Genomic DNA, 14,084 nt, shown 5'->3' with positions numbered 1-14,084 from the left:
AAGAACTGAACAACTTCACATAAGAAGAAATATAACAACAGATATACAAAAAAAGTTCAATATCTCTAGCAATTATAGAAATGCAAAATTAAAATGACACTGAGATTCCATCTCATTCCAGTCAGAATGGCAATTTACAAGAATACAAGTAACAATAAATGTTGGTAAGAATATGGGGGGAAACGTTCACTCTTACATTGCTGGTGGAACTGCAAATTGGTGCAACCATTATAGTAAGCAATATGGAAAATTTTCAGAAAACTTGGAATGGAACCACCATTTGACCCAGTTATCCCACTCTTCAATATAAAAATAAAGGAACTAAAATCAGCATAATACAGTGATGCAGCCACATCAATGTTTATAGCAGCTCAATTCAGAATACCCAAGCTGTGGAACCAACTTAGATGTCCTTCAACAGATGAATTGATAAGGAAAATGTCGTATGTATACAATGGAGTATTACTCAGCCACAAAGAAGAATGAAATTAAGGCATTTGCTGGTAAATGGATGGAACTGTAGACTATAATGATAAGTGAAATAAGCCAGTGCCAAAAACCAAAGGCTGAATGTCCTCTCTGATATGTGAATACTAACCCATAACAAGAGAGGGTAGGAAAGAAAGTATAGAAGTCATTGGATCAGACACAGGGGAGGGAAGGGAAGAGAGGGGAGATGGGAGTAGGAAAGACAGTAGAATGAATGGCACATGACTTTCCTATGCTCATACATGAATACACAGCCAGTGTAACTCCACCTCACGTACAACACAGGAAGGGGGATCCTAACTGGAATGGGTTGAGCTCCATGTGAATATGTCAAAATATACCCTAGTGTCATGTATACCTAAAAACAAAACAAAAGAAGAACATATCTACTTCATGAGGATTGATATGTATTTGTTAATGGATAAACAGAAATGTGCTAACAGATAAAAAAGAAGAGCCTAACTTCTTCTGAATACAGAGCTATGTTCAGTACCCATGTATTCCAAAACTTACCTGGACTTTAAAACTATTATCCAACAACATTTCTTCATTTGTCTTAGGAATTATAAAGTTTTATTTATTATCTTCATATTGTGCTATAGCCCAAAAAATAAAAAATTTGCAATAATGTGATCAAGCTGTCAAGACCTCAAAGTGGTTTCTCAAGGTCAAGTTCTGTCTATTGTTTCCTCTTGGTGTATCGTGATTAACTTCCACTTAGGATCTATTCATTCCATATACTTATATCAGGAATAGATATAGACAATCCTATAAATTGCTCAGTAACAGGGAAAAATTGGTTTTCTCTGATATATCCTACATATTCTCTCCCAGTGTCCACAAGTTGACAGGTTCTATTTGTTAGAAAGGAGTTTATATATAGCCATTGATCTTGAAGGTGCTTCACCAGCCCTAGGAACCATCAACCCACTCCACAGAAAACAGGACTGGGAAGAAAACTAACCAGCCGGCTTCTCCAGGTGGCCCAGGGGCTCCAGGACTCCCTTGGGGTCCTTGGACCTGACTCTCCTAGGGGTCCAGAGCCAGGTGTTCCAGCAGGTCCTGCAGACCTGGGGACCAGGGGAATCCGGATGCCCTGGAGGATCCTGGTCTCCCTTCTCACCACTCAAGGCCTGGGACATAAGAACATGTTTGTGCAGTGCTTCAGGCCACTACCTCCAACTGGGCTAGTGAAGACAGCCAGGCTGTCATTGAGAAGCTCTTGAATGAAAAAGCATTTGGTGTGGGATGGGAGTTATAAAAATAAGAACACCATGGGCTCCTGTTGTTTTATGCAATGTTGAAATACGGTGATATTATTATCATCTTGAAACTGTCTTGAGTCCCACTGGATATGTCCTCCAATGACATGTGTCCCATATGATAGCAGCTACTTAAACTAAGTTCAAATTGACCAACAGTTCAAATGGTTTTAGAGGTCATTTTCATGTCATTGGTATATTTCTAAAATAGTTTTTTGTGTACTTTTCACCAGATACTTTATTATAAAGGAGATATTCTACCTGCATTGATTTTTTTTCTCATAAAACATCTACACTTGTATTAAAATAAATTCATACAGCTGGGTGCTATTGTTCATGCCTATAATCCCAGTGTCTTGGAAGCTGAGGCAGGAGGATCTCAAGTTCAAAGACAGCCTCAGCAATTTAGCAAGGAACTTAGCAACTCAGTGAGACCTTGTCTCTAAATAAAATATTAAAAAGTGGCTGGAGACGTGGCTCCTCGGAACCAGTTCTCACACTGTCCACAAAAGTTAAATCAAAGAGGATCCTAGTGCTAACTGTAAAAGATAAAGCTATAAAACTCTCTCGGAAGAAAATGTAAATCTTCCCAACCGTAAGTAAGAAAAAAGCCTTCTTAGATATGACACCAAAATCACAATTAACAATAGAAAAAAATGTACTATATTAGTCAATTTCTCTAGAGAAATGGAACAAACTGGATGTATGTACAAAAGAGAAAGAGATTCATTGTAACCATTGGTTCACATATTATAGAAGTAGAAAAGTCCTAAGATCTGTAATCTGCAAGGTAGACACCTAGGAGAGCCACTGGGGGAAACTCTAGTTTGAAAGCTGCAGACTTGAAAGTGACCAAAGAAGAGCTGTGTTCAAAGTTCAAAGACAAGATCCCTGCTGGATCAGTTGGGCAGGAGGTGTGCTCTCTTATTCTCAAGAGGGTTGACTATTTTTCTACACAGTGCTTCATCTGATTGGAGGAGGACCACCCACATCAGGAAGGACAATCTGTTTTTCTTAGCCTTTCTTTTCAAATATTAATTTCAAGCAAAAATACACAAACACACACAGAATAATGTTTCTTCAAATAATCAGGCCACTCCATGGCCCACTCATATTGACACAGAAAATCTACCATCCCAGAGACTATCAAAATCAAAAACTTTTTTGGCTATAAATATTGCAAACAGGAACCTGAAAGACAAAATATACAAAGTGATGGGAAATATTTAAAATATTTTATCTATAAAATATATAAAATATTTATCTTATATCTAATAAATAACTCTCAGAATTCAACAGTAAAAAAAAAAGACAAATAGCCCAATTTAAAAATGAACAAAGCCTAGGGATGTGTCTCAGTGTTAGAGCCCTTGCCTGATGTGCATGATGACCTGTGTTGAATTCTCATAAAAAAGATGGGCAAAGGACCTGAGCAGGCATTTTTCCAAAGAAAACATAAAAGTGGCCAATAAATTTGAAAAGATGGTAAACATCAATAGCTCTTAAATGCAAATAGAAAGCACATCATACCTATTAAAATGGTGAAAGGAAGGAAGGAAGGAAGGAAGGAAGGAAGGAAGGAAGGAAGGAAGGAAGGAAGGAAGGAAGGAAGGAAGGAAGAAAAAATGGAAGCTAGGGTGTGGTGGAATGCACCAGTAATTTCAGCAACTTGGGGGGCTGAGGCAGGAGGATTGCAAGTTTGAGGTCAGCCTCAGCAATTTAGCAGGACCCTGTTTAAAAATAAAAAATAAAGAAGGATGGGGATGTAGCTCGGTGGTAGAGTTACCTGAATTTACTTAGTACAGAAGAAAGAAAGAAGGGAGGAAGAAAGGAAGAAAGGAAGGAAGGCGGACAGACAATATCAAGAAGTGCTGGAGAGGATATAAAGAAACTGGAATCCTCATGCATATCTGTTGGGAGTGCTAAATGATGCCACTGCTTTAGAAAACAGCTGGGCATTCCTCAAAATTTAAACATAGTTATCATATGACCCAGCAGTTCCACTTTTAAATATGTCCACACACAAAAAAAAATTATCACAATGCTTTAATATCTGAATAAAAATTTTGGCAGCCTAATGAAATAAAAAAGAATATTCACAAATGTTCACTGTGGTTTTCTTCATAATATCCAAAAAATGTTAACAACCAAATTTATCTGAACTGATGAATGAATAAATAACATACATGTACCCATACAATAGAATATTATTCAGCAAAGGAATTGATGGATTTAATATATGCTACAATATAAAGGGATGTCAAAAACACGTTAAGTGAAAGAAGCCACAGTTTGTCTGATTCCATTTATATGAAATGTCAGAGTGGGAACTCTATAGATGGATGCTGAATTATGGTTGCACGGTGCCAATGTCTCGGCTTGGCACAGAATCACGAGCCACCACAGCTTTGTAGATTCAAACAGCAATTCTTTATTCCCGAACTCACACCAGCCTCCACACACGCTCAGGGGAAATCCCAAATCTGCCCGCACAATTCACCTACTCCACGAGGCTTATTTCCAAATCCCATTTGAATCTCACGAGAACTCAACGGGAACAAGCAGCAGGAACACCCTAATCCCAGCAGCAATAATCTTCAACCTCCAACTTCCCTAAAACCCATATTGTCTTAAACCAGGAATGCCCTAAACTTGTCTAAAACTGGAAACGCCTTAAGCTCAAGGAGCGGGGAAACTTCCTCAAACCTGATCAGCTCTAAACCCGGATCCGCCCTGGTCAAAGCATACATGCAATGTCCCATCGAATGTCCTCTAAGCAACATGGGGTACGCTGGCAAGGAAATTTTGATGCGTCATTCCTACTTGGCAATGGCCCTCAGCAGCACGGGACTGAGGAAAGTTGGGATGGGTTGGGGAGTGAATGCTTCTAGAGATAGTTTACTATAGAAGGGATTTCTTTGGGGGGAATGAAAATGATCAAAAATTGATTGTGGAGATGGTTGCTCTATGAAAATACTTTGTCAACATACTAAAAACTTCTAATTCTGTATATTAAGTGGATAATATGTATTAAATTTGAATGAGGTTGTTTAAAAAATAAAATACACTTAAGAACATTTACAATTGACTTGTCTAATTTATAAGAAAAAGACCCACCCAGGACCATCTCCCAAGTCCTTAACACATCTGAATTATAGGCAGTTTTTTATACCAGAGTATATCCAGGACCCTGTTCAAGATTTGCCATCTGGTCTTCAAGAGAGAAGGTGCCTTGGGCTGGGGTGGAGTGCTTAGATCCTTAGCACCACATAAAAATAAATAAAGGAATTATGTCCATCTACAACTAAAAATGTTTGGGGAAAAAAAGAGAGAGAGAAAGAGAGAAGGAGCCTTATGGCACTCAGGAAGGGAAATTGAGACACCTCAGTGCTCAGCAAAGGAGGACAAAACTAACCTTATCAAAAACATCAGCCTGCCAACAGCCATGGGAGTGAACTTGGAAGCTGAAATCTGCCAACTGGATCTTCAGAAGAAATTGACTCCAGCCCCAGCTACAATCTCATGGGAAACCTTGAGCCAAAAGCATACAGCTAAGCCACACCCAGATTCAGGCCCCAGAAATTAGAGATAATAAAAGTTTGCCATCCCCTTTAATTTCTGGTTCACTGAGAGATTTCATCATGAATTAGCACTGAATCTTGTCACCTTGCATCCACTCATTGAAAAGATTACAAGGTTTTTATCCTTTATTCTGTTGATGTAATGAATATGCTACTTTTCAAATAAACCCTACCCGATCATAATATTTTTTTTAAAAACTCCCAAAAAGCTAACATACATTTGAAAGAAATCAAAGTAATTGTCTGGGGAAATAAAATGATAAGTATATTTGTGTTATGTGAGATCTTTAACATAAAATATTGACCTGGAACTCACTTGTTTAAGGGGAAACTGATGTGTCTATCTTACATCTGGAAATGTACAAATCCATCTACTTCAAAATTCGTTCTTAAGCTACAAATGCATCTTTACAAGGAGAGTCATTTCTCATCATCATTTTAAATGTAAATTAAGGGACATGGTGAGAGGAAGAGAACATTTTGGTAGATAGTAGAAAACATACATAAATGCAAGCACAGAAAAGATAGAGGTGAATCCTAGAGAGGCACTCTAGTTTTCACACTGTAGCTCTGAGGTTATTTATTCCAGGTCATCATGCAGATATTTGAAACTTTGGGGTAACCACATAGTGCCTCTTTTCATTCTAAGGTAGAGCTGCCATGGTACAGAGAAGTGAAACAGGGATTTTCCTTCAGTGCTACCCTTAGACCTGGCAGTAGGGCCCTTTCCCTAGGGCGAACAGTTTAGAATACCTATGTGTCACAAGACGCCTGGAACCTCCAAATGTATTAAATAGCTCCTCATCACAGGATCAGAGAATCTGTGTGCTGAACAGCCTTTCTTGTGTCATTATAGTATTATTCGAGGTCCAGGGAAATGCTATTCCACATTTCTTCCGATATGTTCTTGGTGATAGTGATTATCAAGCTGATGACTTTGGACAGACAAGGTTTCAGGATGCAGGAAGAATGTGAATAGTGGGAACACTTTAAGACCTTAATCTACCTGACCCTTGCTCTCAGGTAACCTGAGTGCTGTAGGTGTCTGTATGTATCGTTTACTGTCAGTATGTCCACATGGTTTCAAGGAGGACTCAGGACTGAACTGGCATGGTGTTATGGTTTGAAGGTGTCTCCCAAGTTCAGTTGTCGGGAACTTAATTCCTAATGTAACACTTCTTACAAAGTGTTGAGAAAGGGGGCCTAATAAGAGGTGATGATCAGTCATGAAGGCAGATCCTCCATGAGCAGATTAATGTTATCCTGGGAGAGGGGTTTTTACTGCAGGAGTAGATTTGTTAAAATGCCAAGTTCAGTCCCCTTCTCTCTCCTCTCACCTTCTTTTGCCTCTCACCTTCCATCATGACACAGGAAGGCTATCACCAGATGCTGGCACCTCGACTTTGGACTTCCTAGCTTGAAGAAATGTGTACCAAACAAATTTCTGTTCATTATAAATCACTCAATCTCTGATACTGTGTTAGAACAGCACAAAATGAACTAGAGCACATGGAATTTGCAGTACTGCCCATGACATCTGGTAGATATTATAATAACAATCAATATCACTCTCAAATTTGTATTATGCTTTGTTTTGAGAAGGATCTCACTATGTTGCCCAGGCTGGTCTCAAACTCATGAACTCAAGAGCTCTTCCCACCTCAGCCTCCCTACACACCTGGCTTACATTATGTTTTTTTAGACATCATACATATGAAGCTTAAGGAAAACCATTATATTGGCAATTTGATGGACAAGAAATATGAATTGTTTTTTTTTAATTGCTGTATTTTCCTGGATTTAATTGTAATTTTAAAAACAGACCTATTTCAACTTTAGCTAATAATTTTGAGTTAAAATTTTGATGTCTATTACATTCATATTTGTATTTCAAATAATCTACAAAGATTTTTTTGAAAATGTTAATGTTTTCTATCTTATATTTATATTTTACTAAAAATATGTTGAAACTTTTTACTTTTTAAAATAAATGACAGAAGAATGCATTACAATTCATATTACACATATACAGCACAATTTTTCGTATCTCTGGTTGTATATAAAATATGTTGACACCAATTCGTGTCTTCATGCAAGTATTTTGGATAATGATGTTCATCACACTCATCCATCCTTGCTAACCCTCTCTCCCCTCCCTTCCCCTCCCACCCCTCTGCCCTATCTAGAGTTCATCTATTCCTCCGATAGTAGCTGTCATAAACTTAAGGAAAAATATTGACTGCAATATTATTTTCATTGCTGAAATGGTGGCAAGAAAGTAAATTTTATGGAATCAATACATCAAAAATTATGAATTTTTATTTTATCACTCTTTGAAACATCACCCAACATATATAATTAATTAAATTGCATTGTCTTCTATATTTATTGTCAATCATAAAAATATAGTTCCCACATATTTTTGTGTTTCTTATTGTAAAGTTGTATTTCTCAAGGTACCCAGTTGGGATATCTTTTATATAACAATATGTAATTATTGTTAGCTTTATTTATATCCTTGAAATATTTATATGTATAATAAATAGTCCTGCACTTGTACTTTGTACTTTTTGCTTTAGGGCTCACAATGTTATAGACAGGATTGTTCCCCTCTGATATGGAGATTTTTTTTTTTCCTGGTACTGGGAATTGAATCCCGGGGCTCTCTACCACTGAGCTACTTGGCCAGCCCATTTTTTCTTTTTTTGAGATAAGGTCCTGCTAAATTGCTAGGTTTCTGTCCTCAAACTTGAAATCCTCCTGCCTCAGCCTTCCAAGTCATTGTCATTATCAGCATGTGCCATGATGCCTGGCTTGATATGTAAATCTTAAAGGTCATATTTTGTTTACATCTTATTTTGGGAATGTGACAACTTAATTTCCACATTGTCTGGGACCTCTGGTTCATTATGCAGAGCCAACTTACAATGAGATGTGTATCAAAAGGACATATTTAAGATCTGCTGCATCACATAGCTATGGGAGCTCCTGGGCTCAGCAAGCTGGGTGCAAAACTTGTTATTTCTCTGAAATTCCTTCTCATGCACTTTGGCTACCAAGCTGTGTTGATATGAAGTTCAGTGTTAGCTAACTCATACTCATGCTGAAAATAAAGTTGAAATGGCAGTTCATCTCTGACTGTGGCAAGCAAGCTTTCTGTCAGGTGATGGAGAGAACGGTGGAAATATGAGCTGAATGGTCCTGGCCCACCTGGTGATGATCTCTTATGGCCTGAGCCCCAGAGCTCTTTGAAGTACAGTTCCCATGTTCTTCGCGTTAACTGAAATGAGTTCAGGGCCCTTATGACCTTTATTCTGCAAAGGTGCTAAACTACTTTCCTATGACTGTTGCAACAAGTTAGCACAAAACCCTGGCTTCAAACAACAGAAACTGATTCACAGTCTTGGAGGTCAGAAGTCAGAAGTCACTTTCTCTAGGCTGATACCAGGGTGACCGCAGGGTTGTGTTCACACTGGAGGCTGCAGGGGAGAACCTGTTCCTTATCTTTTCCAGTTTCAGCCGGCTGCCAGAGTGCCTGGGCTTGTGGCCACACAACTCCAATCTTCAAGGTCAGTAGCGTCAAATCTACTTATGCTCCGTCTCCATAGAGCCTTCTCCTTTGTGTGTGGGGAGATGTTCTTTTCCCTCTCTCTTTCTAAGGACACATGTTAGTGCATTCAAGTTCACCTGGACAGTACAGAAGCATCTCCTCACCTCAACCTCTTAGTGTAATCACATAGTCAAATACTTTGCCACAACAGGTAATATATATAAGTTCTATAAATTCTGGGTGAAGGCTTTTAACCAATTCTTTCTTAATAGCCTAGCTTTTCAATTAAATCTTTTTCAGAATTCTGGGAGTAGAATGAGATACACAATTAAAATTTACTTTTTAGGTTTATACTTAGGTTAAAGAGAATTTCCCATCAAATGAGAACTTGATCTTAGATTACATTGAAAGAAATTTCCCAGCAAGTATTCTTTGAAAATCCTTTTCTCCTCCTTTCCTCCTCCTTTCTTTTCTTCTCCTCCTTCTACTTCACCTCCTCTACCATCTTTTCTTTGCTCTTTTCTCTCTTCTTTTAGCTACAGTAGGAATTTGCTTTTTAACATGGAAAAGCCTAGAGCCATCTAGAGAAGAGGGTACCATAACTTTAACATGGGAAGGGCTGGGGATATAGCTCAGTTGGTAGAGTGCTTGCCTCGCATGCACAAGGCCCTGGGTTCAATCCCCAGCACCACAAAAGCAAAAACAAAAAAACCTATGACATGGAAGAATCTAAACAACTGAGGAAACTATAAAGTCAATTAGTAGGTGGATGAGGAATCCTAGCTTCCCAAGAGTTTTTGCCTCATATTTGGTCAGGCTTCTCTGAATTACAAGCAGTGAAAGTCAGGCAACATACTTATGAGAAGCTGCTATATTGGAAAATCCAGGCCCAGAGCCATAGCTCTTCTCTCTTCTGTGATGTCACTTTTGCCCCATGTGCTGCTAACCAGGATGCCTGACATGAACAGGAAGGAGGATCTCAGAGACCATCAGGAGACCATCAGAAGCCCATATGGGAGTAGCCAGAGGTTTGAAAGTTGGAGGGATAGGCCTCAGATGTCCAGATAGCTTTCTACATATCAGTACCTATTTATAGGACTTCAGTTGGGGTCTGGAGAATGAAATGGTGTTCCCAATCTGAAGATTAGAAGTTCTGTGAAACAGTTTATCAGTTGCCTCACCTCGAACATTTGCTTTTGAAAAACTTCCCTTAATGTTTAAGGGAAAGCATCCAAGTATTAAACAACTCCTGTAATTCAAGAAATAAAACTTTTAAATACAATGAAGTGAAGTTCTCTTAGATGTTTCATTACTGAACATTACTTACTTTTTTTTTTCACTTCAAACTCTTAAGTCTAAATTTATTTCTTAACTGCACATCTCAAAGTGTAGTTAAAAAACATATCAGTATAATAGGCCACTGTGATATATTACAGTATATGAAATTTCACATATACATAATTACTTCCTAAACTCAAAAACATTAACATATGGCTTTGATGCTCTTGAATCTTTTCAATGCTCATTTTTAAATCTTTCAAGACTTAAGATTTTAAATCTTAGGATTGATGGTAATCATCCTTGTTACTAAATAAGTGTTATCTAGTAACAACATTAATATAACAGAACTCTTTTGGAAGGCTACAATTCTTTTTGATTTCATACTACATAACATTTTCTTACCATGTTAATATCTCTAGATTGCCAACCAATATTTGTGGAATATAAATCCAAGTGTTTTTCTACTACAGTATTAATGTTTGCTGTTTCCCAAAAATCCTTAAACTGAAATCAAAACTCTTAAGTTGATGATATTTGAAGGTGATACCTTTGAGAAATGACTAGGTCAAAAGGACAGAGCTTTTGTGTTGGGATTTGCAGTTTTACAAAGGAGGCCCCAAGGAGACTCTTGACCTTTCTAACATGTAAAGACAACGTGAGAGAGCTCCAACTATGAACTGGGAAGTGGGGCCTCACACAAAATCTGCTGGCAACTTGACCTTGAAATTACCAGCCTCCAGACTAGGAAAAATAAATTCATGTTGCTTTTAAGACACTCAGTTTATTGTATTTTGTTATAGCAGCCCAAACAGGTTAATACATTCTCCCAATTTTATTATCTTGATCCAGAAAGTGTAGTAGTTTTTAAAAATGCCTAAAAAGTAGTTTTCCTTTAAAAATTGGAACTTAATTCCTTTCCCCTTCCATGAGCCTGGATCTAGTGACTCATTTCTAGCAAAAGAAAATATGGTGAAGATAATGCTGCGTGATTTCTAAGACCAGGTTATAAAAGGCATTGTGGCACTGAGCATGGTGGCTCATGCATGTAATCCCAGTGGCTCAGGAGGCTGAAGCAGGAGGATCACAGATTCAAAGCCAGCCTCAGCAATTCATCGACACAGGGGCAATTAAGAGAGAACCTGTCTTAAAATTGGAAAAGGGGGAGGGTTGGCTGGGGATGTGGCTCAGTGGTTAAGGGCCCCTGGTACCACATAAAAGGCACTGTGGCTTTCTATCCAGTTCAGTCTTGGATCACTTTCCCTGGATGATGTTAACTGAAAAGTTGAGATGATGCTCAAGCAACCTCACGAAGAAGTGAGCATAGTCAGGAACTGCCACAAGCCAGTGAAGAACAAAGCATGCAGCCAACAGCTCTGGAGTAGGATTTCTTGGAGAGAGTCCTTCAGCCTCGAGAGACCCTGCAAATGTCTGTAGAACTGGCTGAAATCTGACTGCAGTTTCATGAGAGAATCTAAGCCAGAGCCACACGACTCTGCTGCTTCCAAATTTCTAACTCTTGGAAACTGCCAGAGGGCCAAGTGTTATGTTTTAGATATGAAGTGTCCCCTGGAAGCTCTTGTGTTAACACAGGAATATTCAGAGGTGAAATAATTGGATTGTGAGAACTGTAACCTATCAGTCCATCCTAGTTTCAATGGGCTAACTGGGTAGTGACTGTAGGTAGGTGGAGTATGGCTGGAGGAGGAGAGGGTCTTTGGGGTATGTGCTAGAAGGGGTTATCTTCCCATGGTTCCTTCCCTTCTCTCTCTCTATTTCCTGGCCACCAAGAATGGAACAGCTTGCCTCTACCACACCCTTCTTCCATGATGCTCCACCTCCTTGCCCAGTAAAATGAAGTCATCTATCTGACCATGGACTGACCCTCTGAAATGGTGAGCCAAAATAAATGCTTCCTCCTCTAAGTTGTTCCTGTCGGGTATTTTGATCACAGCAATGAAAAACTAACACACCAATGTTTGCTGCCTTTAGCCTTAAGATTTGGGATAATCCGTTAGATCCCTTAACTGATAAAACCAGTTAAAATATTTACATTTCCTATAAAAGATCAAGGCTATATCTTGCATCTTACTAATGGAAAACAATTCATGTAAGTAAATATAGGTTATTTAGACTTTGCCTGAAATATTATTTGATTCAGAATCAATACGTAAGACTTAAATTCTATTGAATCAGGAGGATACACACAATTTGAACAGCCCGATATCAATGGATGAAATAGAAGAAGCAATCAAAGTTAACTCAAAATGGATCAAGCAGTCCCAGTGTACTATATTTGGATAGAAAGCCTTAAGTAGCTGATTATGATTAAATAACACCATGAGATGGTCTCTGATTCAATCTGTGTCCTTATAAGAACAACAAAACAAAGGCCACCTGGGGACACAAGGAGACGGTGCCTTTCTTCAAACCAAGAAGCAAGGTCTCAGGACTAAGGTTGTGGCTCAGTGGTACAGCGCTTGCCTAGCACACATGAGGCATGAGGTTCGATTCTCAGTACCACATAAAAAGAAAATTAAGGTATTGTGTCCACCTACAACTAAAAATATATATTTTAAAATGACATTTTTTTTAAAAAAAGAACAAGTTCTCAAAAGAAGCCAAAACCTCTGTAAATCATGCTATTTCAGCCCTAGAAAACTGATGCACATAACCATAAAAGTCAAGAGGATATTACTAATTCCTTAGAAAAGTGAAGCAGGAGGCATCACAATACCAGACACTAGATGGTACTACAGAGCTATAGTAACAAAAACAGCATGATGTTGGCACAGAAACAGACATAAAGACCAATAGAACAGAATAGAAGACACAGAGACAAACCCACATAAATACAGTTATCTCATCTTAGACAAAGGTGCCATAAACATACATTGGAGAAAAGATCGCCTCTTCAACAAATGTTGATGGGAAAACTGGAAAGCCATATGTAATAGAATGAAATTAAACCCCTATCCCTCACCTTGCACAAAACTCAACTCAAAGTGGATCAAGGACATAGGAATTAGACCAGTGACCCAGTGCCTACTAGAAGAAAAAGTAGGCACAACTCTCCATCATGTCAGCTCAGGAACTGACTTCCTCAACAAGACCCCTAAAGGGAAGAAGTGAAATCAAAAATCAATAAATGCCATGATATCAAACTAAAACACTTCTTCACAGCAAAGGAAACAATGAAGAATGTGAACAGAAAGCCTATAGAATGGGAGAAAAATCTTTGCCACCTGTACCTCAAATAGAGCATTAATCTCCAGGATATACAAAGAACTCAAACACCACCAAAAATAAATAAATAAATAAAAATAACCTAATCAATAAATGGGCAAAGGAACTGAACGGGCACTTCACAGAAGAAGAAATATGAATGGTCAAAAAATATATGAAAAAATGTTCAACATCTCTATACAAGTAACAATAAATGTTGTCAAGGATGTGGGAGAAAGGTTCATACATTGCTGATGGGACTGCAAATTGGTGCTACTGCTCTGGAAAGCAGTATGGAGATTCCTCAGAGAATTTGAAATGGAACCCACCATTTGACCCAGCTATCCTACTCCTCAGTTTATACCCAAAGGATTAAAAATCAGCATAGTACAGTGACTAAGCTGCATCAATGTTCATAGCAGCTCAATTTACAATAGCCAAGCTATGGAACCAACCTAGGTGCCCTTGAACAGATGAATAAATAAAGAAAATATGATATATATATATATATATATATATATATATATATATACAATTGAACATTAGTGATAAAAAAGAATTAAATTATGGCATTTTTTGGTAAATGGATGGAACTGAAGACTATCATGCTAAGTGAAATAAGTCAGTGTTAAAAAACCAAAGGCTAGGTGTTCTCTTTGATACATGAATGTTAACACATAATAAGGGGATGAGGGGTTG

The sequence above is a fragment of the Ictidomys tridecemlineatus genome, chromosome 9 (assembly GCF_052094955.1).
Source record: "Ictidomys tridecemlineatus isolate mIctTri1 chromosome 9, mIctTri1.hap1, whole genome shotgun sequence".
NCBI lineage: Eukaryota > Metazoa > Chordata > Mammalia > Rodentia > Sciuridae > Ictidomys > Ictidomys tridecemlineatus.
The sequence above is the reverse complement of the archived record's forward strand: the minus strand, read 5'-3'. Positions refer to the sequence as shown.